Source organism: the organism of the source record quoted next, unplaced genomic scaffold (assembly GCF_019419815.1).
Source record: "Pyrus x bretschneideri cultivar Hongxiangsu unplaced genomic scaffold, Pyrus_bretschneideri_v1 Contig69, whole genome shotgun sequence".
Lineage (NCBI taxonomy): Eukaryota > Viridiplantae > Streptophyta > Magnoliopsida > Rosales > Rosaceae > Pyrus > Pyrus x bretschneideri.
This window is the reverse complement of record NW_025999808.1, coordinates 1,663,750-1,673,338: the sequence shown is the minus strand read 5'-3', so window position 1 is coordinate 1,673,338 and position 9,589 is coordinate 1,663,750. Positions and strand designations below refer to the sequence as shown.

Here is a 9,589-nt window from a genome sequence, read left to right as displayed (position 1 = left end):
CATTCAGACTTTCCAAAAACTTCTCTCGTTCTTCAGTTCTTGCCCCCTAATTCTAATTTTCTTCCCATCTTCTCCTCAAAATCAACTAATGGCACCCAAAATTGTTCGAACTCAATCTCCCTGTGAGACTAGTCAGGGGATTTCCATCATGCGTTGCTTGCTCAACAGCCTTCATCGCCCTTGAGCAGGCCTGTATACTGAACTTTTCTTCGATGAGGGATGAGTACATCTCTTGGGGCTTGCATGGACTTCTCAGGTCCCTGTAGCTGTAGAAAACAATATGCCCAAGGAGAATTGGTATACCCCCAACCCATTTCAGGCTAAGTCGGGTATTTTGTCTTCTAAATGGTCAAATCACTGTTGCGACTTCCCATTTATGAAGGATAAGGCATAGACATAATGGATAAACAAGCTCGAGCCCATATTTAAAAGGAAATAGATGAACAACGAAATTTATGACCTGATAATGTTGTCCAAGTCGACCATGATTGCTAAGCCGAAGCTACTCACTACGGCTTTTCTCTTTTAGAACTCGGGCACCAATACCTTCGACTTTAGGATGGGCCCCATGTCTTTGACCATCTTCGATATGACGCAAGTCTTCAGGCTAAGGCACTTGGGCAAGGTCATAGATGTCACCCATGACTGGTCATTGGCTTCTACAATATCCTCAGAAAGGTGTATTGTGTCCAACTTCTGTTTCAGGACTTTTATGGCATTAAGGAGCAACTGAGCAGCTTTAATCATATTGTTTGATTCCACTTGTGAATATAAAGCTATCTTCTTTTGCACTGATATCCACAAGCCCAAATTTCCCTATAGCTTCTGCTTTCTTGATCACTTCATCATCATAGGTGTATGCTTTGGGATCAACTACCACGACCTTGTCGATTTTAGGATCAATGTCAAAGACTTTGGTAGGACTTGTGGAAGAAGGTTCTGCTATGAAGGCAATGATTAAAAAGGTGTCTTCTGAAATTGAGAGGTTGGAAGAGCAACTGTCTGTACTTAAGGCTGAATAAGTGACCTTAACCAACCAGTTTCACCAGAAGATTGAAGAGGTCAAGAAAGTAAATGTTGAAGTTGAAGATGCTGAAGCACAGTTAGCTAATAATAACATTGCTTTAGAGGAGCCGAGTAGAATCTTCACTATCATGCAGACATACCATTCTAGGATAGCTGCCTTAGCCAAGGATGTTAAACTATTGAGCTGATTCTTATGTAACTTCAACATTCAATGAAATGACAATAACTTCTTTAATCCACTTTAGCTTGCATTTCCTCTTTGAAACTCAACTATGATGAGCATATAAGCTGATTTTTGGATTTCTTACAATGTCTAAACTTCTTCAATGTAACAATCCCTAACATCCCACAAGGTTGGGTGATATTTCTTCAAAAACTTAGCATTAATTGGATGCCTCTGTAAGCTTCCTTCCACATCTGCAAAGTAATATCCTCATTTGTCTAGTACATGGTTAATAATGAAAGGACCCTCCCAAGTCGGACTCAACTTCCCAAAGCCTTTGATTTGAGCTCCCATAGGTAGCACTGTTTTCCATACTAATTCCCCCTCCTTGAAGGTTTTTAATTTTACTTTTTTGTTGTATGCTCGCGCAACAACTCTCTTCCTTTCTTGAATTTTATTTAAAGCTTTAATTCGGACTACATCCAAGTTCTCAATTTCTTGACACATAGCCTGAATGTATTCTTCAATGTGTAGCCTGAATTGGTTCTGAATTCTAATAGAACTTACATTAATCTCCATGAGGAGTACAATATCTTGCCTGAATGTTAGAGCATAAGGAGTAGTTCCAGTTGCTGTCATCTTGAAGGTTCTATAAGCCCACAAAGTATCTCTTATCTTCTCATGCCACTTTTCTGGACTCTCGGCTACCATTCTTTTAATAATGTTTACCAAGATCTTATTGCTGGCTTCTGCTTGACCATTTGACTAAGGTAGTAAGGACTAGATTAGATCATCTTTATCTTGAACTTACTTGCAAATTCTTCTACTTCATTCGAAATAAAAGATGGCCCATGGTATGTAATAATTGTCTCAGGCACCCAAAATCTGTGTAGGATCTTGGTTTCAATGAACTTCTTGACTGCAGTTAAGGTGATAGATTTCACAGCTGAAGCTTCTACCTACTTAGTGAAGTAATCTGTTGCCGCGATTATGAATGTATGTCCTTTGCTAGAAGCTGGATAAATTTGCCCGTTGAAGTCCATTGCCCGCCCTCTAAAGGGCCAAAGCTTGACCACGGGGTTCAAGGGTACTAAGGGCACATGTTGGAAAGGTCCATGTCTTTGGCATTTTTCACACCCTCGGGCATAAGCTTTGCAGTCTTTCTCCATCTCGAGCCAGAAATAGCCATATCTTCTAAGCAACCATCTCATTTTAGTTCCAACCTGATATGCCCACAGATTCCTTCATGTACTTCGACCATTACCCTTATTGATTCTTCTTAGCCTAAACATTTTAGCAACAATCCATCTGGAGTTTTTCTTAGTAGATTTTCCTCCCACAAAACATACTTAGTTGCTTGTCGTCTATTTTTCTTACTTGTGGAGAAGGATGGATCTTTCAAATATTGAACAATAGGTGTCCTCCAATCCTCTATCTTCATTTCTTCAATCATCATATCTAGGCTGAATCCCCTTTCAAAGATAGAAGGGAGATTTCTTTTCTAAACTTCTATATCCCCTTCAAACTTCCTTTCTTGGATATGTGCTCCAGAACCCAATTATGCCATCTCATTGGCAATTGCGTTTAACTCTCTGGGGATATGGTTGACTAATATTTCAGTGCGCCAATAGCCTAATAGTTGTGTAGATGCCAAATAGTAACTTGCTATGGTGATGTGTCTGGACTTGTATTCTCCATTTAACTAATTGATCACCAATTCTTAATCACCAAACATCTCAACTTCAGTTGCCCTTAACTCTATTAAGATTTCTAGGCCAATTATCAATGCTTCATACTCTGCCGATTGTTGGTAGTCTCTTGATAAGCCATGAAGAATGAATAACAATGGTGAGTACCTTTGGGATCAATGATGACAATCCCAACTCCAGTAGTATTTTGAGTGCAAGAACCATTAAAATACAATCTCTAAGAAGTGATCCAGAGGGTAGTTATTTTTTTTATCTCTAGCTGGATCCATTCTTTTCTGCCCAAGAAGGCTGTGCTTGATGGGATCCACACACTGGCTACTTCCAGAGTTCTTGGGATGTTGATAATCTCATCTTGAGACTCCTGGTGCTCAGCCAAGAAGTCTGCAATTACTTGTCCCTTGATCGCTCTTTGAGGCACATATTGAAAGCTGGACTCTGTTAGTGCTAGAATCCAATTTCCAATCCTTCCAGTTAGCATTAGCTTTGATAACATGTACTTGATCACATCAGTCTTGGCAATGATGTGGATGTGGCAAGGCAACATGTAATGCCTTAGCTTGCAGGCAATGAAGTATAGAGCCAAACACAACCTTTCTATTGGTGTGTATCTTGTCTCTACCTTAGTAAGGATTATACTGAAGTAGTATATTGCTTGTTCCTTCCCACCTTCATTGTTTTGGACCAGCAAGCTTCCCATTGATTTTTTAGAGGCAGAAATATAAATTTTTAAAGGCTTCCCCCTCTGAGGTAGCATGAGCACTAGTGGAGAGGCCAAGTAAGCCTTTATTCTGTCAAAGGCCTCTTGGTGGGGAAGACCCTACTCAAACTCTTCTTTGTCTTTCAATCTTAACAGAGGGGTTAACGGCTGAATCTTGCCCTTCAAGTTAGTAATGAATCTCCTCAACAAGTTACCTTTCCCCAGCAGCCTTTGCAGTTGTACTTTATTGGTAGGCGGATGTGATTCCATTATTACCCGAACTTTGTTCTTGTCAACCTCTCTACCTTTTTGATGACCAAGGAATCCCAAAAAGTTGCCCGACCTTACCCTAAAAGCATATTTCTTTGGATTCATTTCTAGCTTATGGATCCTCATTCTTGTTAAGGCTTGTCGGATGTCTACCAATTGATGTTCTTCAGTTTTAAACTTCACCACGATGTCATCAATGTATACTTCCATGCTATAGCCAATCAAGTCATGAAAAATGGCTTTCATCGCTCTTTGATAGGTTGCTCCAGCATTTTTTAGCCCGAATGACATTACCAAGTATTCATATGCTCCAACATGACCTGCGCACCTAAAAGCTATTTTGCGTATATCTTTTTTAGCCATTTTTATCTGATTATGACCGGCATTTCCATCCATGAAAGATAGGACTTTGTGTTTGGCAACTACATATATGGATAAGTCAGCCATGGGCATGGGATATTCATCTTTAGGCATGACTCCATTAATGTTTTTATAGTCAACACAACATCGAATTGCATTAGTTATAGCCTTTAATATAGGTACAATGTTGGCCAACCACTCGACATATTTGGCAGGCCTAATAAATCCAGCCTTTACCAGTCTCTCAATCTCTTCTTTGACTTTTTCTTCTATCTCTTTTGACATCCTCTGTGGTGCTTGCTTCACATGTTTATATCCCTCCTTAATAAGCATTATGTGTTTTACTAAGGTTGAATCTAAAGCTGGTATCTCGGTGTAATGCCAAGCAAAATAGTCTTTAAACTCATGCAGAAAGCTGACTATCTTTGCCCGGACTTCAACTTCCAACAAGCCACTGATTTGTATAGGTCCTAGATCTCCTTTAGTCCCCAAATCAATGGTTTCCAAGGGATCTTGTACCTCTGGTGCTGGCTTATTGGGTTCTGCACACAAAAATTCGACCAATTCTAGACTCTCAAGCAAGTCTTCTGGTCTATCCAAGTCATATATACATTCAGCCATTTGTATGTTTGCTTCCAACTCCTCTCTAAAAAACTTTTTTTCACTTTTGTTCTGGTTGCTTGATATTTCTTCCTCTTGTTCCTCGGCCAAGCTCTCCATTTCCTGCTTCCTCTATCTTCCATACACCAACAGTTTTTTTTATTAAGGACTTGACTGCAGCTACTTGGTTATTTTCTTCTTTATTCTGACATTACTGGTGTTGGGGAGTTAGGACAATATGGGGTCTATCCCATTCTTCCTTGGTGAGGAACAATCCTTGCTCCAAAAGCTTCTGGGCCGCCACCTTAGTCGGGTGGCCATTCTCATCAGCTCATAAGCACTGGAGAATCTCAATACTAGGATTATAAAAGCTGGTTTCTACCACAATGATAGTAGGGAGAAATGGCCGTGACTCGGCCTCCATCATCTCCCAAAATCTTAGTCATATGGCTCATTCCTCATGGTAAACTGTTACTTGTTGATGCAGGGAAAGCACAGAGAAACTCTGATGAATCCAATCTCAGCCTAGTAAAACTCTATAGGTGGAAGTATTATCCACAACAAAGAAGGTTATCATGATTTGCTTGGAGCCCAAGTCAACCTCGAGGGGCAATATACCATGAGTTCTAGTGATAGCTCCAGAGAAACTGGAAACTGTTAGATCTGTGGGGATGAGATCTTCTTCACTTCTACACACCTTTTTCATCTGCTTATATGGTAACACATTGACCGTAGCTCCTCCATCAATCAAAAGCCTCTTGAAGAGTACTTCCTCCAGATGAGCAGTTATATATATAGGCTTGAGATGGTTAACTAGAGCTAAATTCAAGCAATTGAAGACTATTCTGTCTAAGTATACTCTCTCGGGCTCTTTCTTTGTGAGCTCGGGCAAACCTATTCTGCCCGACTCCTTTTTTACTCTTTCTTCAACACTAACATGTGCCATCATAGGTTCTATTGCCACGTAATCACCCTCTATTATGGCAGGTTGATCATGTTTGGGACAAAACATGGTAGATAAAACAACTGTCATGTTTACATGGAAGTTGTTAGGTCCAGGTAAATCCTCATTCTTGGCCCTAATGTCGTCCATAAATTCATCTAACCAGACTTGTGCTTTTTTTGGCAACATCAGCTCAAGCAACCTTTTTTCCCAAGTTATGCCAAAGTTCTTTGACTACACTAAGTTTTCATAGAGAGTATCAACCAGTAACGGTAGAAGCATTCCTCTCAGACGAGATAGTTCCAAAACATATTGGCTCCAGGCTCCATCTTAGTGTTAGTATTATTACTATGTCCTCTTGAGCTATCCTTAGGATTCTACACTTCCCAGGTAAGGGCTCTGTGGCACATAATCTCCTTCCTCAGTTTTGATATTTGCCTTTTCTACCTCATTTTGTTTCTCTAATAAAGTTGATTTTTTCCCTCATGAGGTACTTTCTCAAACTGAACATTTTCAGAGGTTCTAAGGCAGTGGGGACTTTTAATAAGTTCATGTGAGCTTTGTGCTGCCTCTAAACTCTCTTGATCATAAAGGCTCCCATTTCCTTGACAGGTCTCCCATCTTTTCCTACTACGTACCATTTCTGCTCGAGTCAAGTAAAATCTTTCTTGGTGAATGGGGATATAATGCTCTTTGTTCTTCCCTTTATTCTGACATCATTGTAACTTGGTTGGGGAGGCCATACATCCACCCATTTTGGTATTTTGGCTTTTCTATCCTCCACCTCTTTGAAGGCTTCATAATTTCTTAATACCTCTGATGAGCCATTTGGTTGAAAATCTCCCCCCAACCTTTAGAAAACATTTCTGGAAGTTTCTTTCTCAACTGCCCGCATGATACTTCTACGGCCTTCTTGTTCATTTCTCTCTTCTTTTAATCAATTCTTGATCAATAATAGCTCCTGATGCTGGCACTTCTAACTCACATTCACACTGGCACTTACTACACAACACTAACCTTTTAACTATGGTTGTTTTGAGTTTCTCGGGCAGCTTGACAGTTCCTTTTGTTAGTTTGTCAACTTGCCTTCTTTCTACTTTCACTTCCCAGGTGGCTCTTCCTTTCCCTTTTTCAGCCCAAGTTAGGTTGATCATGTTTATTAGGGCATCCGAAAAGGGATTCGTGTCAATCATCATATTGGCCTGTGGTTTTTCTAACAGTAACTTTCCCTTCACTATTAGGCCTTGTATCCAATCCCTGAACTAGACATAGTTGGTTATGGAGTAATTGAAGGTATAGAATACGTCTTTCCTCTTAGGTCTTCTGGTGTAGGCATCTTTTTGGTATTGTCGAGCACAATCACTCTTGCCCGCACCAACTCTTCATAGATCTTTGAGGCCTTAGTTAGATCAAAAGAATAACTCTGGTATTTAGGGGGCTTCATAGGGACAAATCCACCATCATTCATCACTATTTTCTGATCCTTGACTAGTTGAACTAAACCATTCACTATTAAAGGTTTAAAAGGGGTAGTCATCTCTGCCACACATGTCCATTCCTTCTCTTCCATGACCATTATTTTGTTTTAGCTCAGCTCCTTCAAACTCCACTTGGTGAATTGCAGCTTTATTTTTGTAAAAAGGATGAGCCTTAAATGAGTGCTTCACTTGATGTTCCTTAAGCAACAACTTTTCGTACTTTGTGGCAACAATTACTAACTCTTGTAACTTATTGAATTGTACATCATTAAACTTTTTCTTCAAATGCAGCCTTAAAGCCTTCTGAGCAATGGATACGAGTTGGGCATGATTAATAGGGAATTGACACCTCATTCTTGTCCTTCTGAACCTCATCACGAAGTCTTCTATAGACTCATGTTTGTATTGCTTCACTTACACTAGGTCATTAATAAACATCTCGGGCTTCATCTTATAGAACTGCTCATGGAAAGCCATCTCCATTTGCCACCAGTTAGCAATAGAATTGGGGGGTAACGGAGAATACCATTAAGATGCTAGGCCAACCAACGAGTTCCCAAACAATCTTAACTTATAATTAGAATTGTCTTTAAATGCCACGCAATGATTGGAGAACTTGAAGATGTGATCTCTAGAGGATGCACTGTCATCATCTCCATTAAAAGTGGGAAACGCAAGCATCTTGAAGTTGAGTGGAAAAGGATTATGCTCATCAATATACTCCGGGTATGGCTTTTGGTAAGTGATCATGAACAGCAGGCTAGCCTGAGGTTGAGCATTATGGGCCACCATCCTTCTTAAATCAGTTAACTCGTCTTTAGGCTGCTGGTTAGATGTATTATTGTATGAGATATGTAAGGCTCCTTATTTCGGGTTGCGATCATTGCTCGACAAGGTTTCCTTCTTTGGGTCGGGCTGTCTCCACTTGGCATCCCCTATCTTATTGGCCAATGGTGGGGGCCTATAAGGAGGAGGCTTGTCTTCCTTGGTAAGCTCGCCTTTTCCACTGGATTCTCCGATTAACTGGGGCATCCCATACTTCTTTCTTTCTTGCCCGTTCTACCTCTAGTACCTAGTGAAAATAATAGGGGGTCGGGCAACTCTGTTTCTAAGATCTCTTCCAATAGTGGCTAACTAGCTCCAAATCCTTCCTTGTTTTTTCCTTTATCCCTCTTTTCCTTAAGCATAGGAAATAAAGGGATAACTGGTTCTTTCTTAGGGCTATATTCCCTCAACATTTCCCTGACATAACCATTCTTTGGAGTAGAGTACTCCAAATTTAATCTTCTTTGTAGACTCCTTGTTAAGGAACAAAGTTTGCTTACTTCTCCTCTTGTTTCCAGAGTGATATTCTTCATATTTTTCAGCACTTGTACCATGGTGGCTTGCAAATCTTCATTGGTTACCTTCCCTCCTAACTTCTCGGATGAAGTCGGGCTTTTTAGAATAACTGGTCCTTGCAGGGAAGGAAAATCCTCTAGATGATTTGTCATGCTCGATCTTGGTAAACACTGGGGTGGGCCGTATTTTGTGTTCCACTTGAAGGTTTTCTCCTTCTTTCTTTTTCTTGGCATATAAGACTATGAATATCCTACCGGGCGTGCCAAAACTATGTTCAGGCAAAGATTTCTCTGGAGAAGGATCCTCGGACCTCGACACAGCTCCCCAAGGGATTGGCACTTTGGATGTGTAGTCAGGCTCTTGCTTGTTGATGTGCCACAAGAAGATGACATAGTTAGTTCTGAAAGGTGCCTTTGTAGGGCCTTAGGTGTAGGCTTTGAGGCTCGCAATCAAAACTAACTAAGTGTTATGTGTGCCACTGCTATCTCAGTATAACAGATGTAGAACAAGTGTGTTTTTAGTCGATTACTTGCACCCCAAGTTACTAGGACTTCTTGTTATCAAAGGACTGTCGTGGATGGGTTAAGTCCACATTAAGTTCTTTTTATTGCCTTGTAAATAAGGACTTTTAGTTCATAGTCTTGTATGTTCAAATGAAGGGAGTCCAGGCCCCTTTAAGCCATTTATGTGGTTCTTGATTGATTTTAATGATAACATATTCATTAATCTACCCAGATCTAGATGCTAATGGAACTCTTAAGATAGGAAAACTGATGGAAATAACTTGAATACATATTGGAGAATGCATTAAGTAATAGATCTACAAAATTAGAAAACAAACAAAGAGCCTCGGGCAAGATTCCACCTTGTCTGGCAAGGTTGAACCTCTTGCAATCGTTTATCTTTGAATTAACAGGGGTTTATGTGCTAAAAAAGGATGGATGGTAAACAAGTTTACACAAGGGAATCGACACTATGCCACTGAGGGAGATAACAGAGCTT

The 9,589-nt window shown here is 40.2% G+C and overlaps 1 pseudogene; it reads right to left on the bottom strand.

Moving 5' to 3' along the window:
- Positions 1-1,339: 1,339 nt before the first annotated feature.
- On the bottom strand, positions 1,340-2,358 carry LOC125472282 (annotated as a pseudogene).
- Between the last annotated feature and the right edge of the window lie 7,231 nt (positions 2,359-9,589).